The 18,000-nt window shown below is 40.3% G+C and overlaps 1 pseudogene; it reads left to right on the forward strand.

Annotated features, from left to right (window-relative positions):
• The first annotated feature begins 16,870 nt into the window (after nt 1–16,870).
• Nucleotides 16,871–17,622, forward strand: LOC119250392 (dr1-associated corepressor-like; annotated as a pseudogene).
• Nucleotides 17,623–18,000: the final 378 nt, after the last annotated feature.

The raw sequence follows: 18,000 nt of genomic DNA on the forward strand, positions 1-18,000 counted from the left end.
CATGGTCTGTGTGTATATTCCATGCTAATGCTTTACTGTTACCATTAATATAGCTATCATTACTGGCTTTTTAGAATTATTAAAAATAAGAGAGTATGATACTTCTCTTATTATTATTTAGGTCAGGATAGATTTGTCTATTTGGGTCTTTTGTGGTTCCATATAAATTTCAGTAAGTTTTCCTCTATTCCTTTGAAGAACCCCATTGAACTTTTGATAAAGATGACATTGAATCTGTATGTTGCTTTGGATGACTACTTTGGTAATATTAATTCTTCCAATTCATGAACAAGGGCTATCTTTGCAGTACTGTGTGTTTTCTTTCATTTCTTTTAATAATGCCTTATGGCTTTCATTGCACAGGACTTTAATCTCTCTTTTTTAGGTTTTATTCATAGGCATTTAGTTCTTTTTATTTATTTTGAACTTCTCACTGGAAGTTCAAACATTCTTTTTTATTTTTTTTTATTTTTTTTTTAAAGATTTATCTTTATTTATTTATACAAGCACTGGGTACAGTCAGAAGCGCGGGAGGGTGAGAGAATTCACCAGAGCCAGAGCGGGGAGCAGAACAGGCAGAAGGACCGAAGTACACTGCTGAGGGGAGCAGCGGGCGGCAGGAGAGGTCTGCGCGCCATGTGGGACCCTCCTCTGGTGGCCGGGGAGCAGCCGGGATCAAACTGGCGCTGCAGAGGCCGCGGACAGCTCCGCAACCCAGCGCCCAACCGCAGCGCCACCGGGAGGCCCTCTTTTTATTTTTTTTATGTATTTTTTATATCAGTGTTCATTTTTAAACAGTGTTTGCTTCCCCCACCCCAGGTGTAGTCCCCATAGAATTTCCTTCACCAATTCACCTGTGCACCATCACTATTACCATAGTTCCCTGTGCTCCTCCCTCCCTCCCTCTGTGCCTTTCCCTCTTCCTCCCCTACAGAATGTCTCTGGTTTATAATTGTCTGTTTTCATTTTGTTTTGTTGTTATTTTTTCCCCTGATGTCATATTTGGGTCTCTTATATTCCTTCTATAAATGAAGCCATCAAATATTTATCTTTTTCCTTCTGACTTATTTCAATGAGCAAATTCCTTCTAGCTCTAGCCATTTTGCTGAAAATGGCATGAGTTTATCTTTTTTGATTTCTGAGTAATATTCCATTGTGTATATATACTACATCTTCTTGATCCAGTCATCTATTTTTGGGCATTTGAGTGATTTCCAGATTTTATTTATTTATTTATTTATTTATTTATTTATTTATTTATTTATTTATTTCCAGTACTTTTATAAATAGTACTGCAATAAGCATAGGGGTACAAGTATTCTTTTTTTTTAAAGATTGATTTATTTTTATGCAAGAACCAGGGTACAGGCCAGAGATGTGGGGGGTGAGAGGATCCACCAGAGACAGAGCAGGGAACAGAACAGGCAGACTGACAAAATACACTGCTGAGGGGAGCAGCAGGCCAGACAGGAGAGGTCTGCCACACCATGTGGGATTCTTGCTGGCTGGCTGGGATTGAAGCCATGCTACAGAGGCTGTGGACAGCTTCACAGTGCAGTGCTTAACTGCCTGCACCACCAGGGAGGCCCCAGGTATTCTTTTGAATCAATGTTTTTGTGTCCTTTGGGTAGATCCCTAGGAATGAAATTGCTGGGTCATAGGGTAGCTCCATTTTTAATAGACTGAGGAACCTCCAGACAGATTTCCATAGTGGTTATACCAGTTTGCACACCCACAAGCAATATAGGAGAGTTCCTTTTTCACCACATCCTTGCCAACATTTGTTGTTGCTAGATTAGGTGTCCATATATGTGTGGCTTTATTTCTGGGCTTTCTATTCAGTTCCATTAGTCTGTGTGTCTGTTTTTGTTCCAATACCATACTATTTTAATTATTATGGCTTTGTAGTATAGTTTGAAGTTTGGACTGTGATACCTCCATTCTCCTTTGTTTTCATCAGTAGCGCTTTGACTATTCATGTTTTTGTTTTGTGGTTCATATGAATTTCATCAGTATTTGTTCTCTTTCTTTAAAGAATGTCATTGAGATTTTTATTGAAATGGCAGTGAATCTGTAAATTGCTTTTGGTAGGATGGCCATTTTAACAATGTCAAGTCTTCCAATCCATGAGCAGGAGCGATCTTTCCATTTCTTTGTGTCTTCTATTTCTTTTAACAATGTTTTACAATTATATTTATATAGGTCCTTTACCACATTTGTTAGTTTTATACCCAAATATTTGATTCTTTTTGTTTCAATTATAAAAGGAATGGTTTTCTTGATTTCTTCTTCTTCACATTGATTGTTTGTGTATAGGAAGTCTATTGATTTTTGGGTGTTAATTTTGTGTCCTGCTACTTTACTAAACTGGTTGATTAATTTGATTAGTTTTTCTGTGAAGTTTTTAGGATTCTCTATGTATATTATCATACTGTCTGCAAATAATGATAGTTTTACTTATTCCTTCCCTATTTGGATTCCTTGTATGTCTTTCTCTTGTCTTATTGCTCTGGCTAGGACTTCCAGTATTCTATTGAAGAGCAGTAGTGAGAGAGGAAATCCTTGTTTTGTTCCTGATCTTAAAGGAAACCTTCAGCTTTTCACCATTGAGAATAATATTGACTGTGGGTTTGTTGAATATGGCTTTTATCCTCTTAGGGTATGTTCCTTCTATCCTGAGAATTTCAAGGGCCTTCATCATAAATGGATGTTGGACTTTGTTGAATGCTTTCTCTGCATATATTGATATGATCTTATGGTTTTTCTTTTTCTTTTTGTTGATGTGTTGGATTACACTGATCGATTTTTGTATGTTGAGCCATCCTTGTGCCCCTGGAATAAATCCAGCTTGATCATGGTGTATTATCCTGTTGATGCATTCTTGGATTCTGTTGGCAAGGATTTTATTGAGGATTTTTGCATCAGTGTTCATTAGGGAGATTGGCCTGTAATTTTCTTTTTTGGTGTGTTGCCTTTGGTTTTGGTATTAGTGTAATATTGGCTTTGTAGAACATGTTTAATAGTATTCTTTCTTTTTCAATTATTTGAAAGAGGTTGTGTAGGATAGGCACTAATTCATTGCTGAACGTTTGGTACAATTCATTTGTGAAGCCATCAAGTCCTGGGTTTTTATTTTGGGGAGAGTTTTGATTACTGCTTCAATTTCCCTGTTTGTAATTGGTCTGTTTGTAATTGGTATTCTGTTTCTTCTTTATCTAGCTTTGGATGATCATATCATTCTAGGAATTTGTCCATCTCTTCCAGATTGTTGAATTTGTTTGCATATAAGTGTTCATAGTAATCTCTGATTATTCTTTTGATTTCAATGGAGCCTGTTGTGATTTCTCCTCTTTTATTTATAATTCTATTTAAATGTGTTTACTCCTGTTTTTTCTTTCAGAGCCTGGCTAGAGATTTGTCTATTTTGTTTATTTTTTTGAAGAACCAACTTTTGGTTTCATTGATCTGTTGGATTGTTTTTTTAATTTCTATTTTGTTTATTTCTGCTTTGATTTTCATTATTTTCTTTCTTCTACTGGCTTTAGGTTTTTTTTTTTTGTTGTTGTTCTTTTTCTAGTTCTTTGAGATGTGAGATTATGTTGTTTCTTTGAGTTCTTTCTTGTTTCTTAATGGCAGTCTATATTGCTATTTATGTTCCTCTTTTTACTGCTTTTGCTGCATCCCATACATTTTGGAAATTGGTATCCTCATTGTCGTTCAACTCAAAGTACTTCTTTTAATTTCTTCTTTGATTTTGTCATTAGTCCAGTGGTCTTCCCGTTTGTGATTTTCAATCTCCATGATGTGGAAGGGTTCCTTGTTTTCTTTTCATGATTTATTTCTAGTTTGCTTCATTTTTGATCAGAGAGTATAGTTGGTATGATTTTGATCTTAATGTTGATGTTTGTCTTCTGGCCCAGAATGTGATCAGTTCTGGAGAATGATCCATGCATGCTTGAGAAAAATGTGTACTCAGATTTTTTGGGGTACATTGTCCTATAGATGTCTGAGTTCATTAAAGTAGTTTTCTCAATTTTATTTCTATGTCTTTGACTTTCATGATTGCGACTGTGAATTCTTTTTGAATCCACTCCTTTCTGTATTAAAGTTCAGTTTCTGGAGAACCATTTCTCTGTCTCTGTCTCTCTCTCTGTTATGTCTTGAGGTGTCCAGCTGGTGTCTCTGTGCATTTGGCTTGTCCAAAACCTTTTAATTTTTTTATTTGCTTCAAATCTAGATCAGATATTTATTAATTAGCTATTTTTCCTTTGAAGTGTTTAACTCAATTACTTTTTTTGTTATTCTTGCTGCTATTGGTGCACAGAGACTTGGGCGCAGTAAAATAGCTGAGGTTATTTCAAAAGGGACAGAGAGGTTATAAATGGTGGCATCTGGTGCCATCGATATGCTGGTTGAGAACAGATATCTCCAACATCCTGAGGCAATGAGGCTCATGACAGACTATTGTCTGTTTATAGCTAATCCATAGATTATAGATTTAAGGAGATAGATGGAGGAACTATCTATGCTGCTATGATGCTGATCTGATTGCTTTATAAATGTATTTGTATTTGAATTAGGATTCAAATAAAATTTATATGTCACAAGTTGTTGATGTATTTTTTTTGAGACATATATATATATATGTATGAGACATATATATATATATATATTCATACCCTTTTAATTTTTTCTTAAAATTCCTTTGCTAAGGAAATCACCAGTTACTATATGCAAGCTGTATGTTTTAGGGTTAGAGGTTCATACCTCATTAAATGTATCAAGCCATAATAAAGTAAAAATCAAAATCAACAAGCAACTATTAACCACAGACATAATACGGGATGGGGAGGAGTGAGTAGGATCAAAACAAGGGAGGGTGGAAATTGTATGGAGACTATAACCAAGATGAAAATGCATACATTGCACAAAAATGAAAAATGATGGAAAAAACACATAAAATAAAATAAAAATGCTAAAAAAATAAATAAAATCTTGGTCTAACATCCAAAAAAAATTCACATTCATTCAAAAAAAAAAATACATACAAACCCACAAACTTGCAAATTTTGCTAAATGCATACAGGCATTATTCCTGTATTTCTTTTGTTTTTTTAAAGATTTATTTATTTTATTTATATAAGCACTGGGTACAGTCAGAAGTGTGGGAGGGTGAGAGGATTCACTGGAGACAGAGTGGGGAACAGAACAGGCAGACTGACGAAATATACTGTTGAGGGGAGCAGCGGGTGCAGCAGGAGAGGTCTGTAGTGCCATGCGGGACCCTTGCCGGTGGCCGGGGATCGAACCAGTGCTGCAGAAGCTGTGGGCAGCTTTGCAGCCCAGCGCTCAACCTCTGTGCCACCAGGGGAGGCCCTATTCCTGTATTTCTTTTTTAAGATTTATTTATTTATTTATAAAAGCACTGGGTACAGTCAGAAGTGCGGGAGGGTGAGAGAATTCACCAGAGCCAGAGCGGGGAGCAGAGCAGGCAGAAGGACCGAAGTACGCTGCTGAGGGGGAGCAGCAGGTGGCAGGAGAGGTCTGTGCACCATGTGGGACTCTCCTCCGGTGGCCGGGGAGCAGCCGGGAATCGAATCAGTGCTGCAGAGGCTGCGGGCAGCTTCACAACCCAGCACTCAACCGCTGCGCCATCTGGGAGGCCATACTCCTGTATTTCTTATAAATAAGTTAGATGAGGGTTTTGATTAAACTCTTATTTGATTACTTTTTGAAGACTGCATCATAGACAGTATTGTCTATATATATCGGGGAATGCTGATACAGTCCAACTTTATTGTGATATCAGTAGTCATGATAGCCATTGCATGCATTCTTTAATTCATTGTGTACTGCAATGTGAGGAAATCGAATTCTAATATCTAATATTAATCTTTCATTTGCTAATCATCCCTAAATATACTTCATTTTATTGACCATTTAGTGTCCTAAGTAGCTACATAATTCAATTTTAAAAAGCAGAATAAATGTTTGATTCTTCTAACTTAAAAGTTGTGAAAAACCTCTAAATTCCTACCATTTTATAGTCATACCCTTGTATAATCTGTTCTACTTGAATATGGGCCAGAATTAGGAATGCTCTTTAAAAAATAGAACATGGCAAAGCGATGAAATGATACTGAGATTTGGTTACAAAGAGAACCTATTTTTTCACGTTGAGTGACCTCTCACACTTTTTCTGAAGGAAGCCACTGTCAAGTTGTGAGTTGCTCTGTGGTAAGGTCCAGGTGTCAAGAAACTGATGTCTCCAGCTAACAGCCAGTCAGAACCTAAGAACTACCAACCTACCAACAGCTTGGAAATGAACCTTATCCCTATTGATTAATAGTGGTTCCCTGACCAACACTTCGTTACTTGAGGCGAGTTCTTGAGGCAGGGCTTGGTCAACTCATCCAGATTCCTGTCCCATGCAAATTGGGAAATAAAAAAAATATTTGTTGTTTTAAGTTGCTAATTTTTGGAGTGCTGTTTTTTTTTTCTTGGCATATTTTATATTTATGAAGATTCATGTTTCTGTGCTAGCATTACTACTAATTACTCTTCAAAATACCCCTAGTTTCTCCCACACTTCTTTTGGGTTACTGTCTTGCCTAATATTTTATTTCACTGAGTATTTTGAATATATTTTTTATTTTCTTCTGATATAAATCATTGCTTTCAAAAGTACTGTGATGATCTGTGGTGGATATTTTGATGTACCACTGGGGTCTCCCTCAGGAACAAGGCAGTCATTCCTCCACTGGTGGGGGCTTTGGCAGCTGAACTGGTGGGGGCTTTGGCAGTTGTGGTCCTCTATGTGAATTAACTTCTGCTAATGAGAGGCATTTTATCCAAGGACATGCCTTCTTCTTAGGGATATTTCACATCCAATAACTGGCCAATTTGCAGGTGGGCATAAAATAGCCTGTTCCCTTGCTGCAAGGTGGGACATTCAGCTTCAGAAATACACCTGCCATCACCTGAGTTCCTCATTGTGACTGAACTACAGTTTATGTTTGTCCTTTCCCCAGTCTATTTTCCTTTGTATTCCCATTTGGAAAATTCTTTTGAAAGTATTTATTTTATTGAGGTAATGTTACTTTACACATTGTTCATGTTTTAGCTGTACAGGTTCATACTTCTTCAAAAGCGTTACAATACCATGCCCACTACCGGTACACCAATATCTCTCCACCTGTATCCTCCTTAATTAATTGAGCCCCCTTCTTTCTTTGCTCCTATTCTTTATCATCCCCTCTGGTAGCCTCAGTTCAACAGCCAATTTTCTATAGTTTGTTTGGCTTGCTTTTGCCCCTTTGTTTCTTTATATTCCATATGTTAATGAAATTGTGGTATTTATTTTCCTCCTTACTTATTTTGCTTAACATAATCCCTTCCAGTGCCATTGGATTTGTCATGAATTGCAACATTTCACTTTTTTAATTGCCAAGTAGTATCTCATTATGTACATTTACCACATTTTCTTTATCCACTCATCTGTTCTGGTGAATTTAGACTGTTTTCATAGTGCTGCAATGAATATCTTTATACTGTATTCCTTTGAATTAATGTTTTGCATTAATTCAGATAAATCCTAGAAGTGGAACTGCTGGATCATATATTAGATCTATTTTCAGTATTTTGAGGAATCACCATACAGTTTTTCATAGGAGCTGGACTAGTCTACATTGCCACCAATTGTGAAGAAATGTTGCCTTTTCTCTACACCCTCACCAACACTTGCTGTTTCTGATCATTTTGAAATGGGCTATTTCTCTTAAGTGTGAGGTGGTACCTCATTGTCATTTTGATTCACGTTTCTCTGATGATTAGCAATGATGGACATTTTTATTTTTTGTGCATAATGGCCATATATGTATTTTCTTTGGAAAATTGGTTAGATCTTCTACACATTTAAAAAATTAATTTTAGGGGCTCCCTTGGTGGTGCAGGCAGTTGAGTGCAGCACTGTGAAGCCGTCCACAGCCTCTGCAGTGCGGGTTCAACCCCAGCCGGCCAGTGAGGGCCCCACATGGCACAGCAGACCTCTCCTGTCTCACCTGCTGCTCCCCTCAGCAGTGTATTTCATCAGTCTGCCTGTTCTGTTCTCCGCTCTGGCTCTGGTGAATCCTCTCACTCTCCTGTGAATCTGGCCTGTACCCTGGTTCTTGTATAAATAAATAAATAAATATTTAAAAAAATTAATTTTATTGGGCCTCCCTAGTGGTGCAGGGGTTAAGTCTCAGTGCTATGGCAGGGAGGTCCACTGTGACCTGAGTCTGATCCCTGGCCAGGGAGCTATCCACAGGGTACAGTAGACCTAGCCACTCTTGCCTGCTGATCCCCTCAGCAATGTATTCAGTGAATCTACCTGTTCTGCTCCCCACTCTGTCTTTTGGTGAATCCTCTCACTTCCCACACCTCTGCCTCCCCTACCCCAATATTGTCCAATATTTTCTCTGCATCTATTGATACAACCATATAATATTTTCTTCCTTATGTAGAATTTTTGTATTATATTAGTTGACTTTGATATGTTGACCCATTCTTGTATCCTGGAATAAATTCCACTTCATCATTATGTATGATCCTTTTAATGCATTGTTTTATTTTTGAGGATTTTTGCATTTATGTTCATCAGGGATATTTGGCTGCAGTTTTCATTTTTTTTGTAATGTTCCTGATTTGCCATTTGTATCATGTTAATGTGGGACTCAAAACAATTTTATAAAAGTTTTAGAAGCACAGTTAGCTCATCTTTGAAGTTTAGGTAGATTATCTAGTGAAACCATTTGGTCCTGGGTTAATTTTGGAAGACTTGATTACAGTTATGAGAATAAATCAAGAAATAGCAAGACAGACCCCCCCCCCAATAGTGTCTGACTTAAGAAGAGGTGAAAGAAACCTGAAGGTGATGGTGAAGGGAGGCCCTAGAATCAAAATTGTGCACAGGCATAGTGGTTCTGTTTTTGCCATGTGTTCCAAGTAAATGAAATTGATGATACACCCATTATGTTTATTGTACTGAAATTTGAGCTGAAGTAAGAGGTAACTATGTAGCAATGTAGACCCAAGAGAAGGACCAATATAAAATCCATAAAGTGGTGTGGACAGCTTTTATAAGAATGGTATGATGATCACAAATGACCCATTTGTAAATAAATTTTACTCAAAATTTGACTAACCAATATTGTATAACTGGGTTTGGAGAGGAGTACTAGGGAGTTTGTAAACATATACTGTGGGAGAGGTGAATGAGATTAATTCCTGCCTCTCAAAGTGGGAAGTCAGAGGATGATTCTGAAAATAGAAACAACATTTAAAAGCATGGGTGTAATTACTGAAATAAATGGCTACATTTTGAAATGAGTGCCTCTTAAGAGTGAGAAATTGGAAGAAAAGGACAGGATGAATTTCTTTTCTTATGATTAACCTGAGAAGAATTTAGCATTTTAATAGCAAGCATGCATATAACTTTTATATAAACATAACAAAACAACAAATTTTTCATATTTCAATTTTATCATCTTTTTGCCAAAGCACTTTAACTTTAGAAAGTTACATATGATATATTTTCAAATTCAAGCATGGTTGTGCTCAAGCCATGATTTAGGTGCTGAAACTAGATTAGGTGCCAGGGCTAGAATGAAAAAAAAAAAAACAACTAAATACGTTTCCATATGCTATATCCCAAATTATTGTCTACAAATAAGCAAAAGAAAAAAGAAAGTAAATATAAAAAACTGTCAAGGTTGGGAGGCAGTGAAGCATGAAGTTGCTAAGGGCTGCTGGAAAACTTGCCCACATTATGGCTGAGGTTACCATGATCCCCTATTCAGACAATGTGAAAATTTCCTGATAAACTCCCGCATATCCCACACTACCAGCTGTAAAACAAGCATAACAAGCTTCCACATAAAAACTGTATAAAACCTTACCATTCCTGCTATTTGGGGCTCAATCTTTTGAGAGTTATCTCACTGAGCCCACCAAGGTGATGAATAAATCTACCTCTCTCCACCTCTCTGAGTGCCACCTGGATTCTCCAAGAAATTGCCATAACAGAAGGAGGATAATTCACTGTGGGGTCTCAACTGTACTCTCAAAATTGCAAGAAACTACTCAGGACAGGATACAACAGGGTTTTATTTTGTTTTTTTAAAGATTTATTTATTTATTTATTTATTTATTTATTTATTTATTTATTTATTTATTTATTTATTTATACAAGCAGTGGGTACAGTCAGAAGTGCGGGAGGGTGAGAGAATTCATCAGAGCCAGAGCGGGGAACAGAACAGGCAGACTGATGAAATACACTGCTGAGGGGAGCAGCAGGAACAGCAGGAGAGGTCTGTTGTGCCATGTGGGACCCTCGCCGGCGGCTGGGGATCTAACCGGCGCTGCAGAGGCTGTGGGCAGCTTCTCAGCCCAGCGCTCAACCACTGCACCACCAGGGGAGGCCCACAACAGGGTTTTTTAACAAAGGGGAGATTGGGAAAACGGAAAGAATTTCTAAGGCTACCAATGGCTGCTTGTCCTACCCCAGATAATGTCTGCAGTATTCAGTAGACCAAAATAAAGATTTCTAGTATAAGATGGTGCTGTCAATTTTATGAGAACCTGGAGATGGTGGCACACTAATAAATGATAGATGAGGATACAACTCAGTGGCCACTGGAGTGACCACATGTGGGGCTAATGAGGTGACACTGCAGCAGCCAACACAGCAGTCCACAGACCTGAAAGCCCTGGATGCCAAACCAGACAGTGCCATATGCAAAAGCACCAGGAGGTGATGCCAGAGGATCAGAACAGTGAACGGTTCTGAGATGGCTGAATACAGGTTAGCAGTGCTGGTCAGCAGCACTAGTCAGCATGGCCATTCAATACCAGTCAGCAGATCTCAGTGCCAGAGAAGCAGACACCAGTGTAACAGCTCTTTGAGAACTGTTGGCATAAGCCAACAGCAGTAACCATTGTTACAACCCTTAGAGAGCTATTGGCATAAATCAACAGGAACCAGCTCTTTTCAAGACACTGGGCACAGGTTGATGGTGCTCTCTGCAGGCAATGTCATAGGCAGAGCCAGAGGCAGGTGCAGTGGTTAGGTCTCTCTGAAGGTCTCTGAGGTGGTCTTTGGAGTTTTCACAGTTCTCAAAGACTCTGGATGTCTCTGTCCCAACAAATCTTCCTAATGAAACTGTGAAGGATCTTTCTAATAGTCCCAGTGAACCTGATCTGTAGCTGTCTGATGAATTGCTTCAAGCTGATTAGTTCTCTGGCTTATATCTTCTTCAGATTTCCAAGCTTTCAAGCCTGATTGGTTTGTTTACTATTCCAGCTGTTTGATTGTTGCCAATGGAGCTCCAATCAGATTCAGTCATATATAATTTTGAATAATCTCAAAAATGTTGAATGGCGGGCCTCCCCTGGTGGTGCAGCGGTTGAGCGCTGGGCTGCGAGGCTGCCTGCAGCCTCTGCAGCGCCTCTCAGTTCCCCGGCTGCTGGCAAGGGTCTCACAAAAAAAAAAAAAAAAAATGTTGAATGGCATCAGTGAGAACTCAAACCCAATTGGTCCATTGGAAGCTCAAATCTGATTGGTCCAGTTACAACTCCAACACTGTATTAAAAATTGAAACTCTGGTAGGTGTGTCTAGATCTGATCTACACTGAGGTTGGTGGTCTCGCATTGGCAGTAGACCTTTGAGCTGAGCCAGGGTAGAGCAGTAAAGGATTCTGAGTCACTCTGGGCTACCTCTGCTGTTAGGACCTGCCCAGGCTGGCCTGGGGCTGACACAGTGCAGCACAGGCCTCTGCCATTAGAGCCATGGGTGTCCCACAGGCTGCATATGCCACAGACTTCTCTGTCTCTCTAAGGCTCCTGCAGAGGCTGAACCAGGTAACTACCACAGCTTCCACTATCAGAGCCTACCAGGCTGGCTTGGGGAATGCCCAAAGTTTGCTCAGTGAGCTTAAGGTCCTGGTGCAGTGCTGAGTTCATTCAAGCAACCATGAACGAGGAGCCAGGGATATCTCTCTATGGCTTATGGTGGGTTTGGCAGTCAAACTTGGCTTGCTGAGGTGACCTCAGCAAAGCCACTATGCCCCATTTCTCATATCAGAGTTGCAGGCCTCCTGTTGCAAATTGAGTTTGTCTGAACATATTTGACAGCGTCATGACTGTATTCTTTTTCCAGACGTGGATAATAATTTCCTTCTACATTTGCTTTCTTTCCTAATTATAGGACATTTACTACATGTCAGGCACTATCCTGGTTAAAATAATATGTATTGACTCTGTAATCCACACAAAATTCTTCAAGGTTGTTAAATATTTTTTTTAAAGATTTATTTATTATGCTTACAAGAGCTGGGGTACAGGCTAGAGGTGTCGGGAGGTTAGAGGATTCACTAGAGACAGAGGAGAACAGAACAGGCAGATAGGCTGAAGCACACTGTTGAGGGAAGCAGCGGGCAAGTCAGGAGAGGTGTGTTGCACCATGTGGGCTGCTCCCTGGGGGCTGGGGATCGAACTTGTATTACAGGGGCTGCGGACAGCTTCACAGGCTGTGTCTTAATGCTTGCACCACCAGAGAGGCCCCAAGGTTGTTAAATATTGCAGTTAAAAGTTTAGTGACTTTATGAAGGCCACATAACTACTATGAGTCAGCATTTGAATTCAGGTTAGATCTTATAACTCTAAATTTCTCTCTTTTTTTAAAGATTTATTTATTTATACAAGAGCTGGAGTACAGGCCAGAGGCATAGGAGGGTGAAAGGATTCACCAGAGACAGAGCGGGGAGCAGAACAGACAAAAGGACCGAAGACACTGCTGAGGGAAGCAAGGGCAAGAGAGGAGAGGTCTGCTGTGCCATGTGGGTAGCTCCCTGGCTGGCCGGGAATCGAACCCATGCTGCAGAGCCTGCGGACAGCCTCACAGCACTGCTCTCAACCTGCTGCACCACCAGGGAGGCCCTAAATTTTTCTTTTTGTATAACTTTCTTCTACTACATCGCCCTTAGCAGAAAGGTGGTGAACAAGGTTAGCAGGAGGGAGTACATAGGGGAAAAGCTGGGGAGGACAACTTGGTTAGTCTGGCTATTGTGCTGCAATGAAAGCATAACCAAGGGTAAAATCCTTTTTTAGTTGATACGAAGAAAAATTGAGGCTGTGCTAGTTATTAGTTACTATGCTAATCTAGAGTCCTAGCTTCAGACAGGATGGGTAGGTGTAGTGTCATGGAGCATCTTTCCATAAAAAAATGCGTCACACTAGTGATGAACAGTTACAGTTCTGAAGACTAAGCTCTGTGGATTTCTTGGGACTTGTACAGATGAACTGGAATTTATGTTACCTGCATACACAGACATTTCAAACTTAATATTTTCTTCAGTTTTATAAAACAAATAAAAATATTTAATCATTTTTAAAAGTGCTACTAAGTCATTTCAACCAGTTCAAGTTTTCCTTGAACTACATTATTTAGAAAGATGGCAATCTTCTAGAATAAGGCTCATTTTACCTCTTTCCCCTAAATCTACAGATGGATTTTGAACTGTTCCTGGTCTACAGAAAAAACTGTGGGTAAGGTCAAATTTTCTCTCTGGCCTTCCTTATTGTAGTTAATTTGGGAGCATGTTAGGTACCATGTAGCTGTACAAGCCATTTAATAACATTTTTCTTCTGCCCTCAGACCAGTTTCCTTTTTTTTTTTAACCATGCAGTTGCAACATACATCTATACTAGTTAAAACTAAAACATTTCTGTTACTGCATTTTTTTATAACCAGAATTTGTCATCAGGCAGGGAAATAGGTGAGGTTGTATGGAACACAAAGGGCAGACTCAGAAGTTAAGTCTGATTCCAATTTGATGACTGTAGTGAAGGTTTCAGTTACAAAGGGAAAAACAAGTGAATAAGACACAGAAGCAGATAAACACACAGAGAACACCTCATGTGCCTTAGCAATTAAGGACAAATGGAATAAAGAGAAGAAATGAATCACTCTGATATTCATTATTCTAGCAATTTTACTTTTAACATTTTTCATAAATTACTTTATTCTAGTACATGATCCAACTTCAAAGCAAAATCATAGCTATTTATGAATAAAGTACATAGTCTGCATATTATAAGAATAATACAAATATGGAGATTTATGATAGGCTGCTACAAAATGTAGAAAGGTTCCATGCATAAAAGTTAATTGCCTTTGAGAAGAGGGCATTAAACACTGCCAAGAGTGTCTCACCTCCAAATGTGGGAATTGAAAATGATCAATTCTAGGACATTCCATAAAATTTACAACCTCAAAGACACTATACACTTTGAATTTGAGGAGTTCATAACAATACCTCGTAATAGAAAGGTGAAACTAAAAAAAGTCAAAGAGTTAATGTATTGTAAGACACATTGTTGCCTCAGAAAAAGAGCCTACCTAATCTTTTGTAAGAATTACAAAGAGTTTGCTCTGAATGAGTCATCTTGTTTATCTCTGCAGGAAAAATATACACCAAAGCAGTGTTTATCTGTTACAGATTGACTGTTACCTACCTCTCATTTCCTTTAAGGTGAAAAACTCTCTTACACTGCTAGTGGGAATGCAAACTGGTACGACTACTATGGAAAGCTGTGTGGAGGTTCCTCAGACCACTAAAAATGGAGCCATCATATGACCCAGCAATTCCACTCCTAGGGATCCACCCAAAGGACACAAAAACACTGATTCAAAAGAACACCTGTATACCCCTATGTTTATTGCAGCACTTTTTACAATAGGCAAAACCTGGAAACAACCCAAATTCCTCAAAAATAGATGACTGGATTAAGAAAATGTTATATATATACACAGTGGAATACTATTGAGCAATCAAAAAAAAATAACTCATGTCATTTGCAGCAACATGGATGGAGCTAGAAGGAATTATACTCAGTGAAATACGTCAGAAGGAAAAAGAAAAAATATCGCATGATTTCACTTATAAGAGGAATAAAGGGAAACCAAATAAGACATCAGGGGGAAATAATAATAACAGTACAAAACACAACAAAACAAAAACAAACGGACAATTATAAATCAGAGACATCCTGCAGGGGAGGGGGCGGGAGAGGGATCAGAGGGAGGGAGGGAGGAGCACAGGGGACTGAGGTGATGGTGCACGGGTGCCTTGGGGAAGGAAATTCTATGGGGACTATGCCTGAGGGGGTGGGGGGAAGCAAACATTGTTTAAAAATGAGCAATAATTTAAAATATATATTAAAAATAAATTAATTAAAAATAATAATAATAAAAAATAAATTCCAAACAGAAAATTGATGTTGTTTGTCACAAAAAATATAGCCATAAACATCAGTATAAAATATTCAAAGCTTTGTTATTGAATTATTTGGATTGTTATTTAAGGCTGTAAATCTGAGGCTTGCTCCTGCTTTGTTAAAAGAGGAGATTAACAAATGTTAGGACAATATTAACTCTCTGTGGTATAACAAAGGACTAGAAGTAAATTATATATGAAATGTTACCTACATTTTAATTCTATACTTACTTATGATGTGTCCATAAACCTGTAAAATTCTTTCACATCTCATCAGGGATCTTTGTCCGATGTTTTGGGGAACACTAGCTCTTTGGATAAAACAGCCTTTTCATTGGTCATTGAAGACCACCTGTGTTTTGGCTGCAGCTGACACTTCTGCCTTCTTACACCAATCATCTGTGGGTCCTATCCTGCAGCCAGGTTAAACTCCGTGACCACCTTGTGCCCGCCCTCCTTTAGCTCCCCCTCCTCTAATCTGTTCCCAGTGATGGTCCAAAGTTACTGTCCTGCAAGCCCTGCCCAGGCATGACCTTATCCTTCCAGCTTCCCTTGTTCTCCAGGTTGAACCCTGCCTTTGCCTGGCTTGTGTGTGGAAAGCACTTTGTGGTCCCTATCTCAAGGGTCCTAGGTCTACCCAACTTGGGCTGGGTTTCTCGTGCAGACCATTCCTCCTGTACCCTATTTTGTAACAGAGTGTGAAAGCCATAGGAGAAGCTGAAAATTGAGTGAACTGAATTTCTAACTAAATAATGAACAGGTTCTTGCTTTCTTTGCTGGTACCTCAGACCTGTAGCTGAGCCTCTAGGACAACCCACTCTGGGATCCCTTTTGGCCCACTGGAAATTTACAGACTGCTCCAATCATTATTTTGTCAAATATTCCTAATTTTTTTAAAATATTTTTTTATTTACATGTGCAAGAACTGGGGTACAGGCCAGAGGTGTAGGGGGGTGAGAGGATTCACCAGAGACAGAGTGGGGAGCAGAACAAGCAGACTGACTGAAATACACTGCTGAGGGGAGCAGCGGGCGAGACAGGAGAGGTCTGCCATGTGGGTAGCTCTTTATCTGGGGATCGAACTTGTGCTGCAGTGTCTGCAGACAGCTTCATAGGTTGCATCTTAACCCCTTGAGCCACCAGGGAAGCCCCAAATTTCCTACTTTTCTTTAAGAAAAACCAGGCAAGAAACCAAGGATGAGGCCATGATAAAGAGTTACCAGGTCTCTGAAATTTAGTCCTGCGCCAATGACCTTCCAACATACATATGAGTGTATAAAAATTCATTCGACTGAGCTTACAGTCTCTGCTGATGCATATAAAACCCACCTCCCAGAGACCTCCCATCAGATAACATGAAAACCAGGAGCCCCACACCATGGTTTAAGCCCTCCTGGCTCAGCACAATCCCCTCCAGTTCTATCCATGTTCTCACAAATAAGCTAAGAGAAATAGGGCGGGCGGCGCCGGGAGCCGGGGAACCGCGGCGAGCAGGCCCCGGGCCGGGAGGCTGCGGGGCAGCGGGGCCGGGCCCGGCGCGACGAGAGGCCCAAGATGCTGAGCAAGAAGACGAAGTACAAGGCGCGCTTCCCGCCGGGCGCGGATCAAGAAGATCTTGCAGACGGACGAGGAGATCGGGAAGGTGGCGGCCGCCGTGCCTGTCATCATCTCTCGGGCGCTGGAGCTCTTTCTGGAGTCGCTTCTGAAGAAGGTGTGCCAGGTGACCCAGTCCCGGAACGCCAAGACCATGACCACGTCCCACCTGAAGCAGTGCATCGAGTTGGAACAACAGTTTGACTTCTTGAAGGACCTGGTAGCCTCCGTGCCTGACATGCAGGGGGACGGGGAGGACAACCACATGGACGGGGACAAGGGGGCCTGCAGATGGACTGTGCCTTCCCGAAGGGGCCGGAAGCCCGGCGGCAGCGCCCGCAATAATGGCGGCATGGGGAGCAAGGGCAAGGACAAGAAGCTGTCTGGGACGGACTCGGAGCAGGAGGATGAGTCTGAGGACAAGGACACCGATGGAGAAGAGGAGACACCCCAGGCCCCGCCCCAGGCCAGCTACGCCCCTGCCCCCTTCCCAAGCCCCCCCCCGCCCCCGAAATCCTTCATGCCTTTCACCTCGACTCTGCCTCTGCCCCCCCCTCCCCCGACCCTCAGCCCCAGATGCAGAGGATGAAGAGGACTATGACTCCTAGCACCCTCTGCCCCCCAGGCCACACCCCCTTTTAGTTGGTTTTAGTTGCCCTGGGGGGAGGAGAGAAGTAGAGTTGTTCTTAAATTTATTAAAAAAAAATAATAAAGGGAAAAAAAAAAAAAAAGCTAAGAGAAATAAGCCAGAAGGAGTTAGATAAATGCTGATGGTTTTACTCACATGTGGAATATGTGGAAACAGCACAAAGCCAGTCAAGACCAAACCAAACCAAACCCTAAAAATATGACTGTAAAACTGATGCTGCCAGAGGGCAGCGGGGGGAAAGTGAGGAAGAATGAGACCCAGTGGACAGCAGTGGAGATTGTGGGCACTTTGGGGGTGGGTGTGGTTGTGGCAACATACACCTGAGAGTTGGAATCTTATATTTCTGAATCATATACAGTATTGCAAACCAATATTACCTTAAGAAAAAAGCTATAAAATATAAGCAAACTCTACAAAAGTAAAACCCTCCTTGTAAAGTAAA

The sequence above is a fragment of the Talpa occidentalis genome, unplaced genomic scaffold (genome assembly GCF_014898055.3).
Source record: "Talpa occidentalis isolate TD23 unplaced genomic scaffold, MPIMG_talOcc4v2.1 talOcc4.17, whole genome shotgun sequence".
Lineage (NCBI taxonomy): Eukaryota > Metazoa > Chordata > Mammalia > Eulipotyphla > Talpidae > Talpa > Talpa occidentalis.